The sequence below is a fragment of the Amblyomma maculatum genome, chromosome 11 (genome assembly GCF_055883805.1).
Source record: "Amblyomma maculatum isolate TAMU_Amacu chromosome 11, ASM5588380v1, whole genome shotgun sequence".
NCBI classification, from domain to species: Eukaryota; Metazoa; Arthropoda; class Arachnida; order Ixodida; family Ixodidae; genus Amblyomma; species Amblyomma maculatum.
In genome coordinates this window covers 103,476,206-103,493,778 of record NC_139354.1, presented here as the reverse complement: position 1 = coordinate 103,493,778, position 17,573 = coordinate 103,476,206, and the positions used below count along the sequence as shown (strand labels likewise).

The window sequence follows — 17,573 nt, the reverse complement described above, 5'->3', positions numbered from 1 at the left end:
CATAGGTATTTCCAGTCAGTAGCTACCGCAATAAACAACTAGCCTAAAAATAACCATACACCTGAACACATAATACACATGTCTTTTGTATACTTAATTTACACTGAGGGTAAAATAAATTTATTACTTATTTATTTTGAACTTAGGATCCAGACTACAACAAAAAGAAAAAAGGGTAATTCACGACAATAAAAGCGCAAAAAATAGATAACACGCTCATAGAAAACGATACCGGTAAAATGAAGAACGAGCAAAATACACAGATTATGCACCATTATACAGAGACGACTCCAAAGTAGCCTTTAACATTAAAGCAATGTGTAATGCAACACACGTGATTAAAGAAATAGGGATGTCTCATAATGCAGAATAATTTTACCGCTGCTGTGCAAAACTATTGTAAAAAATACAAGAGTTCAACGCTGCTCAAAAAAATACTGAGCGAAAGCAATAGCTGCTGGTGACCGAGCGTTCTTCTCTTTTTATTCTTCTTCGGCCCACATATGAACCCCCCTTTAACCAACACATATAGACGTGCCTTAGTGCCCTATAGGGGTAACGTGACTGCCAGGGTCCTAGCAGGACGTGGTTACCGGCCGCGCTGCGATGAAGGCTCTAAACCTGGAATGGTATTGCTTTCGCAATAAAACTTTTAAATCAATAACTTCCTACCCTGGCGCACGTGCTGTAACGGGAAAATTTCCTCCCAAATATGCAGCCGAACTCTAACAAGAGACAAATATATAAATTATTTCAGCCGCAAAACATTGACAAAATGATGTTCTGCTGTGTCCCAACCCCCGTGGAAATCAGAAAAAGTGAAAGCTAATGAATTTGTTGCAGACTCTACTCATGCTTAGGTCCAAAGAGGGATAACATGGCATAAATATTGCTACGAGGTTTATTTACACAATGTTAGGACTGGTAGCACACCACATCGGACAGACTCAGCGTCCTCGTCCTCTTCTGCTTATTCCGCCAAACCTCATCTTCCTTCAATAAAGACCGCGGGAAGTGCGCGACACTGCCCCCTTCGCAGACGATGCCCCCCGGGCGAGTCAATGTTCGTCACGTTGATAGAAGGGCTCCATGCGGGCCACGTGGACTACTTGAGTCTTCCGAGAACGACGCCCTTGAGTGGTCAGGCGAGAGACCAGAAAGTTTACTGCGCTGAGGCGTTCCAGTACAACGAAAGGGCCAGTATAGTGGTGCAACAGTTTTTGGGACAAGCCGCGCTTACGCAACGGCGTCCAAAGCCACACCAAGTCACCTAGGGCATAATTAACATCTTGATGACGCTAGTCGTAGCGTTGCTTGTAGCGTTCCTGGGAGGCTAGAGTGCGAAGTCTAGCGAGTCGACGAGCTTCTTCAGCCACTAGTGAAGTTTCAGCAGGGATTGAGAAAGGCAGAAACGTGTACAAATTGCTTCGTGGAGGTCGAGCATAAAGAAGAAAAAACTAACTGTAGCCTGTCGTTTCGTGCTTAACAGTGTTAAATGCGTATGTTATAAACGGAAGGACATCATCCCAGTTTCTGTGGCGGGAGTCGACATTGCGAGCATATTGCAAAGCGTCCGATTGGTGCGTTCGGTAAGACCGTTTGTTTGTGGGTGGTAAGGAGTTGAATGGCGAAAAAGGGATGAGCAGAGGCGAAGAAGTTGTTCTACAACTTCTGCCATAAACTGTCGGCCACGATCGCTTATTAACACACGAGGAAGCCCATGTCGAAGAATGATGGACTGTAGGAGGAACGCCGAGACATCAGAAGCAGTGGCTGACGGTATAGCAGCAGTTTCACAGTATCGCGTAAGGTAGTCTACGCACACTATGACCCAGCGGTTTCCGTCAAAGGAACGGGGAAACGGTCCTAAGAGGTCAATTACCGCCTGTTCGAATGGGGTTCATGGTGGCGTTATAGGCTGAAGATGACCCGGCGGTGAGCAGGTTGGGTGCTTGAAACGCTGTCACTGGAGACAGCTGGCCACATAACGTTCCGTAGTTTGACGCATCTTCGGACAATAAAAACGTTCCTTAGTCCTGTGCAATGTCTTCGCAAAACCCAAGTGTCCAGCTGTAGCATCCTCGTGCATTACCCGAAGAACCTGATACCTAAGACTTGTAGAAACTACCAGAAGAAGCCGCGCACCTACTGACGAGTAGTTCTTCCTGTATAGTACATCGTCACGAAAGCAGAATGAGGTCTTAGGGTTCCGGGAACTTGCTCCATCAAAAAGCGGCGCCAACTCGTTGTCGTTCCGATGCGCAATCTTGAATTCACCAACATCTGGGAAACTTGTAGAGATAGCAACTATATATTCATCCAAGACCTCATTATCGCAATCAGTAGTTTCAAGTGGCAACCATGACATGCTGTCAGCATCACCGTGCTTTCGCCACTCTTAAAAGACACAGTAAAATTGAATTCTTGACGGCGCAAAGCCCACCGCGCAAGGCGTCCACAGGGGTGACGAAGGTTTACAAGCCAACATAATGAATGATGGTCCGTCACAATTTTAAATGCACATCCATAAAGATATGACTTAAACTGTTGTACACCGAATACAACAGATAAGCATTCCTGTTCAGTTACTGTATAATTACGCTCAGCCTTGCTCAAAGAACGGCTTGCATATGCAACAACATGTTCATCGCCATTGTGGCGTTGCGTGAGCACAGCACCACCTCCAACTGCGCTGGCGTCAGTCTGAAGTTCTGTTCGAGCTGATGGCCAGAGGTAGCGTAGTAGTGGTCTTGATGACAAAATAAATTTTAACTGACGAAAGGCGGAGCCACAATCGGCAGTCCACTTGAAAGGCGCATCTTTTTGCAGAAGACAAGTAAGGGGATATGCTAGATCAGCAAACTTCGGAAAAAAACGTCGAAAATAGGAGCAAAGCCCCAAAAAACTCCTGAGCTGTTTTAACGATTTCGGCGGTTTAAAACAAGTGACAACTTCGATCGTTTTCGTATCAGGCCTGATTTCATCCTCGTCTATGAGATGTACAAGTACCAAAGTCTGGCGTTCTCCAAAACGACATTTCTTGGAATTGAGTACCAGACCAGCTTTCTCAATACACTCCAAGACATCTCTAATCGACTGTTGTGTTCATGAAAAGTAGTCCTGAATATCACTACATCGTCCAAATAACGCACACAAATGTGCACTTCAGTCCGCGCAAAACTGTATTCATGAATCTTTCGAACGTGGCTGGAGCGTTACATAATCCAAACGGCATCACATTAAATTCATACAGCATGTTTGGGGTGATGAATACCGTCTTTTCTTTATCTTCCGGGTGCATGGGGATCTGCCAATAGCCTGATCGCAGGTCGACTGAGGAAGAATAGGAGGCGGAATGTAAGCAATCAATGGCGTCATCAATACGTGGCAGTGCACACACGTTCTTCTTGGAAACAGTATTCAGGAGTCGATAATCAACACAAAATTGCCATGTGCCATCTTTCTTTTTGACTAGAATCATAGGGGCAGCCCACGTACTAGACGATTCCTGAATGATACCCTTATGCAGCATATCACGAACTTGTTCTTCGATTGTTTGGTGCTCTGATGGGGTTACACGATAAGGCTTCTGACGGATTGGATCAGCAGTCCCAGTATTGATTTGGTGCTGAGTTCGGGAAACGGGAATCCGTGGTGGCGAGTCCCGAGAGAAATCGATAGTCGCAGTATGTTTTGCCAGAACTTCCACTAAACTGTGACGGTCACTTGTTGGCAGGGATTTGTTTATCATGGCAAGAAATTTTGTCTCATCTACTTCTGAGCATGCGGTAGGTTGGGAATTGTCTGTGCTGAGCACGGCCACTGATTTAAAACTGTCTTCGTCAAAGTTTGGAAGTTTTAGACCACGTGGTATTACAACAGGTTCGTTAGAGCAGTTAGTCGTCCACAAAGAAGAATGGCCATTCATGACTGAGATGACACTGCAGGGAATCAGAATACTTTTCTACGCGCAGTTGAGAGTGAGTGGCTCAACCACGTCGGACGCATCACTGGCACAGCTTGAACTAAAAACTTGCATAAACTCTGCTGACATTGTAGGAATGACTATGTCGTCCGAAACAGAAAGCGTGCTAGGATTGGTCCGCGAATTTTCACGCAAAGCAGATTCAATTCGAGTGCTCACAGAAATGTCTCCGTTGCGAAAGTCGAGAGTGGCCCAACATTGTTCTAGGAAATCGATTCCAAGAATTACGTCATGTGTTGATCGAGCAAGCACAGCGAATTCAGTTCGGAATGTGTGGCCGGCGATAACAAAATTCACGGAGCAGACTCCAAGTGGGTTAAGCGGTTCGCCACCAACACAACACAATGTTGTCGCACTATCCCAAGCAAACATAATTTTACGACCAAAGCAATTTTTAAAGCGAGACTTATATTAGAAATGGTTGCACCTGTGTCCAACAACGCCATAGCACGTACACCGTCCAAAAACACTTAATTCGGCTCTTTAACATCGAAACGGGGACAGGCATGGGTAAGCTAGAATCATTTGCGACATCACCGCCATCGGTCGCGCTCACTAGTTTCCTGGAGGTGGCGACCGTCGTCGAGGAGAAGGGGAGCGTTGTAGGCGCCGAGATGGTGGTGTCAGGCTACGGTCAGAGGCCGGTGATTCGTTTCGGTTCAGCGCCATTCTGCGTTCTTGTCGGCTAGCTGTTGCTCTGTACTCACTCCGGCCAGGTGTTCTATATGAATCATCATTGTCAGCAGGAAACCTTGTACAGTTCACCCATTGTCGGCGATACTGTTGGTACGGAAGGCGGTTGCGGCAAAAACGAAATGTGGCGGATCATTCCACAGGCATAACACACTGGCGGCTCACGTTCATTCGATGATTAAGGCTCATCGTCGCTTGGATTAAACGCTTCATGTTCTGTATGTAGTCGACGAGGATGGCGAGAGTGCTCGCTGTTGTAGGCATTGATGGTGAGGGGTTGCATGTTTGGGCGATGAGCTGCAGAGCATCGGGTGTCCGAAGGAGACGTAACAGAGGGAGCATAACAGGTAGACGATGGGCTATTGTCTGACGAAGAGGTGCCACTGTAGACGGGCCTGACGTGGCCCCCAATATCTTGATGCCTCCGAAGCTCTTCGCGGACGATTTGTCGAATTGTATCTGCCATGCTTGCCGTTTCCGACACATCCACACTGGCGACAGTTGTTACATTCGGCAACCGACCAAACTTCGGAATGATACGGCGTCGCTTCAAACATTCAAACGTGCGGCTGTGTCGTGTTACATCAGCGGTGGTATACAAATCGCCCTTGCAGATAAGAAAGTTGTACACGTCTTGCGGTATTCCTTTGAGGAGGTGATCCACTGTCTTCCTCAGTCATCCGAGCATCAACTATTCTGCATAGTTTGAGGACTTCTTCTATATAAGGTGTGCATGCCTCCCCCGGTACTTGCGCTCGCTGAGCCAGAGTCTGTTCGGCGCTATTTTTTCGAGCATCGGCATCGCGAAATCCCGCTCTCATTTCTTCCATGAAGCGATCCCAGGTGGTAAGGGATGCTTCATGATTGTCAAACCATGTTAGCGCAGTTTCTTCAAGAAAAAAGACCGCATTCGCCAACTTGGTATGCGCATCCCAGCGGTTGTATTTGCTCACCCGATTGTAGTGGGTGAGCCAAACATTTACGTCTTCCCCGTGTTTGCCATAAAAGTGCCGGGGTTCTCGATAAGGCTGTGCGGTGGTCGCTTGAGCTGCTGGCGTGGGCTGCATTGAACCATCCGCTTGCGCCATCTCCTTCCGTAGGGGTGGTAGCCCAGCAGTTCTGCTTCGGCGAAGTAGGAGAGGTTCCGTGGTGATCTGTAGCCCGCGAACTCCACCACACTTGTTACGAGGTATATTTACACAGATGCTAGGATGCGCTGGAGATTGGTTGCACAACACAGCGGACAGACTCAGCTTCCTCGTCCTCTTCTGCTTATTCCACCAAACCTCACCTTCCTTCAATAAGAACCGCAGGAAGTGCGTGACAATATTGTGCGAAATGTATAAAGGACTACCAGAGCTAAATATCATACTTTCTCGAACAACGCACCGAAAAACAGCACCTGGCTAATCAATCGCTGAGAAATATATATTCTGTCTTCACTAGAGACATTTTATTTAGGTGATTTTTTAACAGCCTCGCAGTGGACAAGAAAAGCCCTGTATTTAAATACGGGAAATACTTGAATGTTAGGCATGTCCTAAAAATATTGTTACGTACTCAGTACGTAACAGGGGTGTTTATTGGTAGTCTAAAACGCTGCGAGCCACGCAAGGAACACCAGCACACACCACTGTGTCTTCCGTTTCTTCGTCTTCTCTCTAGCCTCTTCTTCCTTTCCTGACGCCCCGAAGCACGTGACACTTCCCCCCTCGCAGACGAAGCCCCAGGACAAGCAGTTTAAGAAAGGTGCCGGGGATGGAACCTTTTTAGTCGAGCGACATGCACCACCTGGGTCAGGCGTGAGCATCGGCCACTTTCGGTGCGGCGTGAAATTACATAGTTCACGTCACTCAGGCGCTCCAAAATGACAAAAGGGCCGCTATAACGAAACAGAAGCTTCTGGGCTAAACCACGCTTGCGCAATAGCGTCCACAGCAACACTAAATCACCGGGCACATAAGAGACATGTGGGCGTCAGTTGTCATAACGCTCCTTCGAACGTTCCTGTGAGTCTAGGATGCGGAGGCGGGCAACGCGGCGAGCTTCTTCGGCTCGACATAAAGTAGTGGCGATAGAAGGCTCGTTGTGGAGGGAGAAAGGAAGGATGGTATCAAGACTACTGCGGGGAACTCGAGCATACAGGAGGTAAAACGGACTGTAGCCAGTCGTCTCATGCTGTGCAGTGTTATAAGAGAATGTAATAAAAGGGAGGATTTCATCCCAGTTCTTTTGATCAGAGTCCACGTACATCGCCAACATAGTGGTCAGAGTGCGGTTGGTCCGTTCAACAAGTCCATTCGATTGCGGGTGATACGGCGTTGTATGACGGTAACCGCAGGTGCATAGACGAAGGAGTTCTTCAATAACTTCAGCAGTAAATTGGCGCCCACGGTCACTGATCAGAACTCGAGGAGGGCCATGGCGCAGGTCGCAGAAGAAATAGGGATACTTCGTACGCAGTGGCTGAGGGTATTGCGGCTGTTTCTGAATATCGAGTGAGATGATCAACACATACCACTATCCACCAGTTACCGTTAGAAGATCGCGGAAAAGGACCCAAGAGGTCGATGCCCACCTGCTCAAAGGGTGTGGTCGGAGGCGCAATAGGGTGCAGCGGTCCAGGTGGACGGGAAGTAGGGAGCTTGTACTGCTGGCACCTGACACAACTGGCTACATAGTGCTGAATGGCTTGACGCATTTTCGGCCAGTAAAAGCGTTCCTGTGTGCGATGAAGGGTCTGGGCGACACCCAAGTGGCCCGACGTAGTATCGTCGTGCATCATTTCAAGAACGGGAATGCGGAGGTTTTCCGGCACGACGAGGAGAAAACGTGCACCTCCGGGGTTGAAATTCTTCTTGTAAAGTAAGCCGCACGAACGCAGAAACGCGCATCTTTTGAATCATGAGCGGCAGAGAAGAGCGGTGCCAAAGTCTGATCGTTGCGTTGTTCTGTCTGGAACAGTTGAGGGTCAGGAAACGTTGCCGAGATAGGCGCCAGGTAGTCATCAAAGTTGTCATCATCACTACCAGTTGATGAAAGCGGCAAGCGTGACAGACAGTCAGCGTCAGCATGTTGGCGGCCGCTTTTGTATGCCACAGTGAAGTTAAACTCTTGCAACCGCAATGCCGATCGAGCGAGCCGGCCGCAAGGGTCACGAAGATTTACGAGCCAACAGAGCGAATGGTGGTCAGTGACGATGGTAAAAACATTGCCATATAGGTAGGAACGGAATCGTTGCACCGCAAAAACCACTGCGAGGCACTCTTGTTCAGTAACGGTGTAGTTGCGTTCCGCCTTGCTCAACGAACGACTAGCATAACCCAAGCAGCACGCCGTCAATGGACCGCCAATGGTCCAATATTGGGATATATTGGTCCCAATATTGGTCAATATTGGCGTCTGATTGGGGCGCACAAAGAGCCAAGATATATGCCAACCAATTTGATCGGCTCTCCTATCAAAACCAGTATTGGCATACTACCTTGTTTACTGGCATTCAACGGCACTCAATGGCTACTCAATAGCTACTCAATATCTTCCACCCAAGCTCACTCACTGGTTGTTATATCACGGCCATCCCGCCAAGCTCACTGGTCATCCAATATCTTGTATCCATGCTTATTCACTGGATATTCACAACTGGCATCCAGCCAGATTTATCGGCTACCCAATATTTTCAATCCAATCTTGCCCAGTGGTTTTACATTATTGGCATCCAGCCAGAGCAATTGGCAATCCGGCTAGTTGCTTTTTTGTGCTATGACTAATAGGCACCTGCAAAGCCATCCCCTACTTATGCAGTGCAGATATTTTTCATGCAGCTTTTTATTTAAATAAAGCATGCTGAGGATATCCATGCACAGAAAATAATACAGCTGAAAGGTTGACTGCATGGTGATTTATTAGGTGTGCACGTGTTACAGGGCATGGAAACATTTAGGCAGAACTCTTAGACTTCAGTGCTCCTCCTGTCTTTGCGTCCCTTGGCAAGGTGTTCTCAGGTCCCAGGTTGGAGGAAGGAGCTGCGTTCATCGCAGCTTCTTTTGTGGTCGGTTGTAGGAGCAGCAGCTCCATGCAGCCTTTAAAGATATGGACTTGAGCAGCGTGCATAACAATGTATTTCCTTTCGCAGATGGCACCTGGAAATAAAAGCAACATTCATAAATCAATTAAGACAGAAAACTTTTGGAAAGTGGAAGTGCAGCTAGACCGTGGAGTAAAAATGCAAAATAAAGCACTACCTGTTGTCCCTCAGGCAACTTTCTTCTCTGATTTACTCAGGTTGAAATAAGCTGCATGCTCAGTGAGGCCGGCCATATTAACTTGGTTACATTGGTTGCGACATCTGGCAGTGCACGGCTTCCCATGTGGATGTATTGTTGACGCTGGAAACATAAAACAAAATGATATTTGCCGTTATCTATTCGGTAAACGGTAGTCAGTGCTTGCCCCTTTATACTTGTAGTGCCTTTGTGATCGAACACCTGTAGAAGAAAGACGTCGTCATAACTGGAAGCTTCAAATCAATAGGTTTCCTTTGAATAGATTGCCGCAAGAACTAAAAAGAAACTACAAAGGAAAAAACAGACACAAAAAATGGCAGTCGCACTCCGACCGCGGCTGCTAAATTTAGTGTGCACCGCATCATTACTGCAAACAGAACGTTTTAAAAGTTGTCAAAGCTGCAGCCAAAACAACGTACGACACAGATGCTTTGAGGTTTGTATGATACACTCGAACTGAAAAAATAAAGAAATCCGTAACTTAGCATCACGTTTGTTGTGGGAACAAGTTTGTACGTGTGGTAAAGTATAAGAACTATGGTAGCAACTGTAAATAACCTATTTTAAGCGGCCATTTTATGACACTTCTACTACTCGGAATTAGCCCAAGAGAAAGATCAAACAAGTGAATAAGCTACGCGTCGTTTAGACCATTCCAATAGCGCATTCATAACGGCAAATTACAATATTAAATATTCGCTCGCAACTAAAAATCATGTCCCAGAAAGCTAGACTTAACTCTGAGTTTACTGGCCACTTCAGACACACAACACACGCGCGATGAAGTTGTAACCTGAAAATCACACAAAACACGCGTCATGTTTTACAGGACCACGTTTTTCTTTTGCAATACAAATTGGCCACCTCTGCGCCGTAAATTTTGTCATTATGACCAGAGTTTATGCATACAAAATAGTGCGCTGAAAATACAGTTCAGAACTGACTGGCGTGGTGCGGTCGAAATAAATGACTTTCCGTTCTCGCAAGCATATCGGTTATTGACATGATGATCAAGGCTGACAACATACTGCACCAAATAATGCAAAAAAAAAGTATCTTACCATACGGCTAGCGCAGATTTGCAGACCTCAGTTGCAACAATCCAAAATGAATGCTGCCATGCAAAGTACATCCCAGGGATCTGATGCTTTATACACCTGGTAAGAAAAAGTAGCGATCTTACAAGGAGACAAAGCAAGAAATAATCTCAGAGAGCTCAGTTATGAACAAACAACTTAAAAAGCTGGTGGTACTCACAAATATCCTCCTTCAGGCATGGCCATTAAAACGAATCGGAACTTTCACAAGGCTTGGTTTTTCGATTCTGCTGTCCAAAGCTGCGGGAGCTCGAGCAGCTCGAGCGGGTGGGGATTGTGTGGCCGACCAGACGCCTCTGAATCAGCGGCTTGTGTCGAGTTTTGAGGCACCGTTGGAAGGGGGCAGAAGGATGGTTGTGTTTTCTCTCCCTCTTTTTTTTTTTTTTTTTTTGCTTGAGATCTGTCGAAAGAGTAGGCATAAAGCTCGAAAGGGGGTGAGAGAAATGAAAGAGGTCCCGCAGGACCACGTGAGCCCAGAAGGCTGCCGGCCAGGAAAGTTGGCGGGAAGGAAGGGAAGAGTGAGGGGGAGTAGAGTGGGGGGCATTGTGAGCAACGCCTGCCTTGCGGGAGGAAAGAGAGGGCAGTGAAGGTCGCTGCCCTTCCGCGATGACTGCTTTACGGGGAGAAAAGGCTACAAGACGGGAAGTTGAAAGCGGTTTGGAGAATTGCTTTAGTCAAGGCCCTCGGGCGGAGAGGCGACAAAAGGACGAGAGAATGGAAACCATATGTTCTTTGCGCCAAGCTTGTGAGGAGGAAGGCGCAGAGTTTTGCCCTTGGCTTCGCTAAAACAACGAGGAGTGCGTTCGGAGCTCTTTGGTCGCCTCGACTGTTGGCTCGGTAACATTTTCAGTGGAATGATAATTTCGCTATATTTTTTTGTTAATGCAAAATACGTTTTACCTCATAGTTTCAAATAATAATCACATACGTAAAACAATCTTCAGTTTTCACGGAATCGTCCTCGGTTCAAACAAATGGACATATTTTTTTTTATTAAAGATGGCACACAGGTCGCTGTTCATGACGGAGTGCTCTTGAAACGTCATCACGCGCAACTGAGCGATGCAAAAACCCGTATACTTGCTGTATTCCTATTAAGGAAAAGAAAAGCGAAAATGACCATAACTACGAGTACTTCCAGGTTAAAAATTTCCATGTTATTCATTTTTTTTTTTAATCAGGTGGACATTTAGAGCAAGAAAAAATCCGCGTAGAACTAAGCGTGGGCATATCAAGAAATACAAAATACTCGACGAGCTAAGATCTGAAGAACTAAATTTGCAGTAAAGAAAAAATAGAAAGAAAGCAAGGGTCAACATTGAAACTATATCTACGAACTTGGGACAAGGTTGTCCTCAGAAAGAAGCGCGGTATAATCATCTTTCAGCCCGCGGAAGCAGCGCTTGTGAAAGCGGCAGAATATTTCACAAAGGAACCCTAATTCTCAATCATGTGTTAAATTCTTCGAGAGTGATGTTCTCTAAAAAATGCCTCAAAACTGCTAAAGTAACGGACTCGCATTACTTTTAATATATATGAATTGCAATTAGCTGCCTGGTTGACATGATGGGATAAAATTATTTAGTTCTCTGAAGGGAAACGCCTTCGGTGCGGTGATTATATGGTTGGATAATAAGGCAATGAATGTTTGAAGAATAGTTTCTGAAGAATGCTTAAGAGAGCGCTGTCAAACGCTGTGGTCAAATGCATCATTATGAGCCATATATTACAGCCTTCGAACAAAAATAACTTCCGTAAAGAACATCGTTATTATGCAATTTCAATTTTGTTACCATATATGCTGGCGACACATGTGCGCGCACTCATTACACTGTAGGTAATTGTTTTAAATTTTTTTTTTTCGTTTGCCTTGCCCCATGCAGTGCTGTTGATTTTTTTATTATCTTTTACATGTACACTACTTTTTGGCAGTGTGCGATTTACGTCGCATTAGAATACGAACCATTCCAGGACAGTTCAGATTTGTTTTCTTGTCAAGTGAATTAGCTAGACATAACGTAGAATATATGTTGCTTGTATTTTTTCTTTTAGCTGAAATATTTTATGCGCTGCTGCACCGATGGCCAAAGTCGTTCAGTCTTTGTCTGTTGCTGAAGCCCACAGCAGAGCGCAAAAGAGTACAGTGCAAATTTGTGTTTAGTAGATATTAGAACTCGAAGGCCCTGAAAGCAGCCCAACATATCTGTCTATAAGAACAGCTAGTACTGAGGCGTGGTATAGTCGGTGCTTATGCTGAATGCCGGAAACAGCTAGGGTAATGGCGAATCATGCAGTGCGTGTTTGATTGGCTAGCGCGATCAATCTCTCCCATCTCTGCTTAGCTTGAACATGTTGGGTTTCTTTCCATCACGTAAAAAAAAGACGGAAATAATGATGCTACGCGTGCGTGTTTCCAATCATGGACAAACGTTTACAGGATGTGGATTCACCGGATATATTCGATCGTTTCTGCGTTTCCTATCCAAGCGTGACCCCTGGTGTTTGTTCAAGCGACACACACACGTTCTGTTGCGTTCTTCGCATTTGAGTACCTTGCGTTTCTTGACTGCGCAGGATTTTTTTCGCGGACACGCATCTATTAAACATTTGCTTGTCAGATCAGATGTGTGCTCGAGCGTGCGCGTATGCTTGTAGTCGTATGCGTATAAATAGGCCCATGGAACGAAATCCCGTGCGCGAGAGCTGTGCGCGAGATTTGTTCGAGATCTGTGCATGGATATATCTGTGCATCGGATCTGTGCATTGATGTGTCAATCACTTTCAATCATCCTGATTTGACGAGATCAGAAAAACAAATCGTCTCCACCTGGAATCGAATTCCTGCCTAGTTAACGCTTTAACCAACTGCGCTAAACCCTGGATCGCGAAACTAGCACCATACGTAATTCTCATTGTCTACCGTGAGGATAGCGACGAGAATGACGCTGCAATTAGTGATAATGACAATGATGACAGTATCAATGGTAATGACGCTGCGTTTAGTTGATAACGATAACGATACGTGATGCACCGTATGCAGTAGCATTAATCTCGCCTTCGCTAATTTCTGCAGTGTAGATTCCACGTGCTGTCAGAATTTTTTCAACACTTGGCTAAAGTTTGGAACACTATCTGTGTTAGCTACGTCCACGCGTGATCGACATCCGGGCCTCTAGTCTGCAGGAATTGTCTCGAAGATATTATATGGAGAATTTTACATAACAATTAATCGTGCCTAAAGTCGTAAATAAAAGAGTTCTTTACCAAAATTGTCAAGTATAATCGCAGGTCATCCACAACAATTAGCGAATCAAGAAAAATGTATTCAGAAAAATATATTCTACATTTTCCGTGATGGGCACTTCTGTTCATTTTGTCTGGTCAGCTCAGTCAAACATATTTAGGACAATCTATACATTAATCCCAATAAACATTATATATATGGTGGCCCAAATTACGTATGGCGTATGAATATCTTCTACAGTTGAACGTAAACTGACGTCCGGGCCAGTGAAAAATTTAGCTGCGACGAAATTAGCCCCAACACACTGTCATATTGAGATGCAAGCATTAGAAATGTCTCTGTCGGTCAGAGCTGCTTCTACTGTTTTTTTAGCGCCGCTGCAGCCTGAAATGTGCAAAGGTGGCCAGCCATCAAAGCTCGTTAGACAATATCGACCACTAGAAACCATGATATATACAATGTTGGGATGCCATCAAAGCTGATGGGACAATATTGACCAATCTATGTCAAGATATATGCAATGTTGACAAGCCATCCATATTGGCAGAACATTATTGCCCAACCTATGCCATTAAGGTGCAATGCTGGCTAGTCATCACAGTCCATCGAACAATATTGAACAATATAATGCATATGTATACATTGTTGGCAGGCCGCCATGACAGGCGGGTCACTATTGACCAATATATGCCATGATTTATTTATTGCTGACAAGACAACCATAATGGCCGGACAATATTAACCTATTTATGCCATTATATGTGCAATGCTGGCCAGCCATCAGACCTCTCTAGGCAATATTGACCACTATAATCCAAGATATATACAATGTTAGGATGCCACCAAAGCTGGTGGGGCAATATTGACCAATGTATGCCAAGATATATTCAATGTTAACGAGGCAACCATAATGGCAGGACAATATTAGCCAAGCTATGCCATGATATGTGCAATGCTGGTCAGCCATCAAGGCTCATTAGACAATATCGACCACTAGAAACCAAGATATTACAATGTTAGGAAGCCGGCAAAGTTGGTTGGACATTATTGACCACTGTATGCCTAGATATATTCAATATTGAGAAGCCGTTGTTATTGACCGGACAATATTTACCAGGTTATACCATGGTGTGGAAAATATTGGCAAACAATTGCAGCTGGTTGGCCAATAATGACCAGGCTGCCTCATTGTGTATACGATAATGGCAAACTGTTCAATATGAATGGGCATTATTGACCGCTCTTAGCCGGTTGAATGCCAATAACGGATATGGGTGAAGTTCACTGGGCCAATAATGATTATGGTATAGCGTGGCTGCACATTATTGGTAGCTCAATGGCACCATTGGGCCACTTGTGGGCCAGTAATTCCCAATCAATCCCCATTATTGGGCCGATGAAATGTGCTGCCTGGGAAGCTATCACGTGCTGATCGGTGCCATGACGCTGGATGAGCACAGCCCCAACGCCTACGCCACTAGCGTCGGTGTGAACCTCGATGGGGGCAGAAGGACAGAAGTGACGTAGGATAGGGCCTGATGTCAGAAGGAATTTGAGGTGGCGGAAGGCAGAGTCGCAGTCAGTAGTCCAATTGAACGGTGCATCTTTGTGCAAAAGGCACGTGAGCGGGTATGCGATGTCAGCGAATCTGGGCACAAAACGACGAAAATAGGAGCATAGTCCTAAATAGCTCCGAAGCTGCTTCACTGATTTCGGTGCTGTAAAGCTGGTTACAGCCGCAATCTTCTGAGGATCCGACCGAACACCATCCTTATCGACCAAGTAACCAAGAACAATTGTTTGGCGTTCGCCAAAGTGGCACTTCTTAGAGTTGAGGACGAGGCCTGCTCTCTCAATGCAATCGAGAACGATGGCGAGGCGGCTATTGTGTTCCTGAAAGGTCTTGCCGAAGATCACAACGTCGTCCAAATAGCACAAACAAATTTTCTACTTGAGTCCGCGCAGAGTGGTGTCCATGAATCGTTCGAACGTGGCAGGCGCATTGCATAATCCAAAGGGCATTACGTTGGACTCATAGAGACCTTTGGGGGTCACAAATGCCGTCTTTTCTTTGTCACTTGGGTTCATCGGTATCTGCCAGTACCCCGATCTCAAGTCTACCGAGGAGAAGTATGACGCCGAATGAAGACAGTCGATTGCATCGTCAATACGTGGAAGTGGATATACATCTTTTTTGGTGACGGCGTTAAGGCGACGATAGTCCACACTGAAACGCCATGTGTTGTCTTTCTTTTTAACGAGAATAACTGGAGCCGCCCAAGGACTTGAAGATTCCTGGATAATGCCACGCTGGAGCATGTCATGAACTTGATCGTCAATAAGCTGACGTTCGGCCGGAGACACACGATAGGGCTTCTGTCTGATCGGGCGAGAAATTCCAGTATCAATCGAATGATGGATGCGAGAATTTGGAATCGGTGGCTGATGATCTCTGGCGAAGTCGAAAACCGAAACATGCTTGGAGAGCAGGTCTGTCAAAATTCGGCGCTCCTGTCCCAACGCTGTGTTTATCATTGCCTGGATTCGAGACTCTGCAAAATGAGATGTTTTCTTTTCAGGAGCATGGTTACTTAGGGCCGCCACGTAATTCGACACACCTTCCTCGTAATGAGCGAGCCTCATGCCACGAGGCAAGACGGCTGGCTCGTCTGAATAGTTTACAGTCCACAGCAAGGTGTGGCCTCTGGTGACTGAAACTATGCAACGAGGCACCAAGACACTCTTCTTTGCGCAGGCCAGCGTTGTAGGTTCCACTACGGCGTCGAAATTCTCGCTCAAATTCGTAGATGAAATAACTTGAATTCTCCGGACATCGCAGGTACAACTGTATCTTCAGACACAGAAAACGCTCCTAAATCGAGCGACGAGGTTTCTACAAGGGCGGACATCAACGCAGCATTAAGCGAGATCTGTCCACTACGGCAGTCTAACGTTGCACCACACTGTTGCAAAAAGTCTATACCTAGAATTACTTCATGCGTGGAACGAGGCAACACTGTGAATTCGGTTCGAAACGCTTGGCCCCCAATCACAACTTTCGCATAGCACACACCCAAAGGCACCAATGATTCACCGCCAACACCACGGAATACCACAGCTTGATTCACGCTAAACATCACTTTATGTCCTAATCGATTCTTGAATGCTAAACTCATAACAGAGACTGTTGCGCCAGTGTCAATTAGTGCCATGGTGGGGATGCCGTCAATGGATACTTCGAGTTTGTTCTTTAACATAAACACAGGCAGAGGTATTGGGAACGTTGATTTTCCGGCGACCTCACCCCCATCGGCCGCGTCTTCTAGTTTCCCGAAGGGGAAGAACGGCGCCGAGGAGACGGAGATTGTCGCTGCCTTTGGGTTGGCGGCGTCAAGCTGCGGTTCGAAGCAGGCGATCCGTTTCGCATCTGTGCCGTGCGGTATGTATCCAGAGTCTGTGTCGGATGAAATTCAGTGCCGAAATGATTAGAAACGTTGGGCAGCGGTCGATGATCTTGTGGTAGTAGGCCCCGCCGACGGCAATACCGGGAGATGTGTCCGGTCATGCCACAGCTATAACACACGGGTTGCTGGCGCCACCGGTCCGAGTAAATGCGGGCGGAAACTGGTTCTGGTTGGCGGTAGTAATCGGGACGGTATTGCTGACGAACCACCTGGCGTGTGTAAGTGGTTCTTCGGCCCATCCGTGGCTGAGAAGTGCTTAAATCGTTCTGTTGTCTGCTCCCGCCAAAGCGTGATGCATTTAAAGCCGGAATCCAGGAAGTTGCTGGGGTCGCGGGTTCTGCTTGCAGCGCGCAACCGTCATACTGGTGTTCGTCCCGGCACGCAGAGTCTTTGTCACGCAACAATTCTTCCCGCACAATTCGGCGTATCAGATCAGCCATGGACTCCGGAGCCCTGACATCAACGCTCGCAACAGATGTGACGTTGGCCAGTCGCCCAAATTTAGGAGTAATGCGGCGCAACTTCAAGGTTTCGAAAGTGCGGCAGTGCCTGATGAAGTCAGCTGTAGAGTTCAAATTGTCTTTGCTGATAAGAATATTATAGACATCTACAGCGATACCTTTAAGGAAGTGCCCCACTTTATCTTCCTCGGACATCCGAGGGTTTACCACCTTGCACAATTTCACAATATCCTCGATATATGCGGTGCATGTCTCGCCAGGTACCTGGGCCCGCTGCATCAACGTTTGTTCTGCGCGTTTCTTCTTCGTGGATCCGTCGCCAAAGCAGTCCTTTATCTCTTCT

The 17,573-nt window shown here is 46.3% G+C and overlaps 2 long non-coding RNA genes across 2 annotated transcripts in view; one reads left to right on the top strand and one right to left on the bottom strand.

The window, feature by feature from the left end:
• Window positions 1-17,573, top strand: part of LOC146174527 (uncharacterized) — a 55,658-nt gene that overhangs the window by 4,423 nt on the left and 33,662 nt on the right. The gene's annotated exons all lie outside the window — the stretch shown is intronic.
• On the bottom strand, window positions 8,770-10,142 carry LOC146174529 (uncharacterized). Its single transcript, XR_014702271.1, has 3 exons — window positions 10,026-10,142; window positions 8,923-9,066; window positions 8,770-8,820 (listed from the first exon to the last, which is right to left on the bottom strand). It is a non-coding gene; the product is annotated as an uncharacterized LOC146174529 (long non-coding RNA).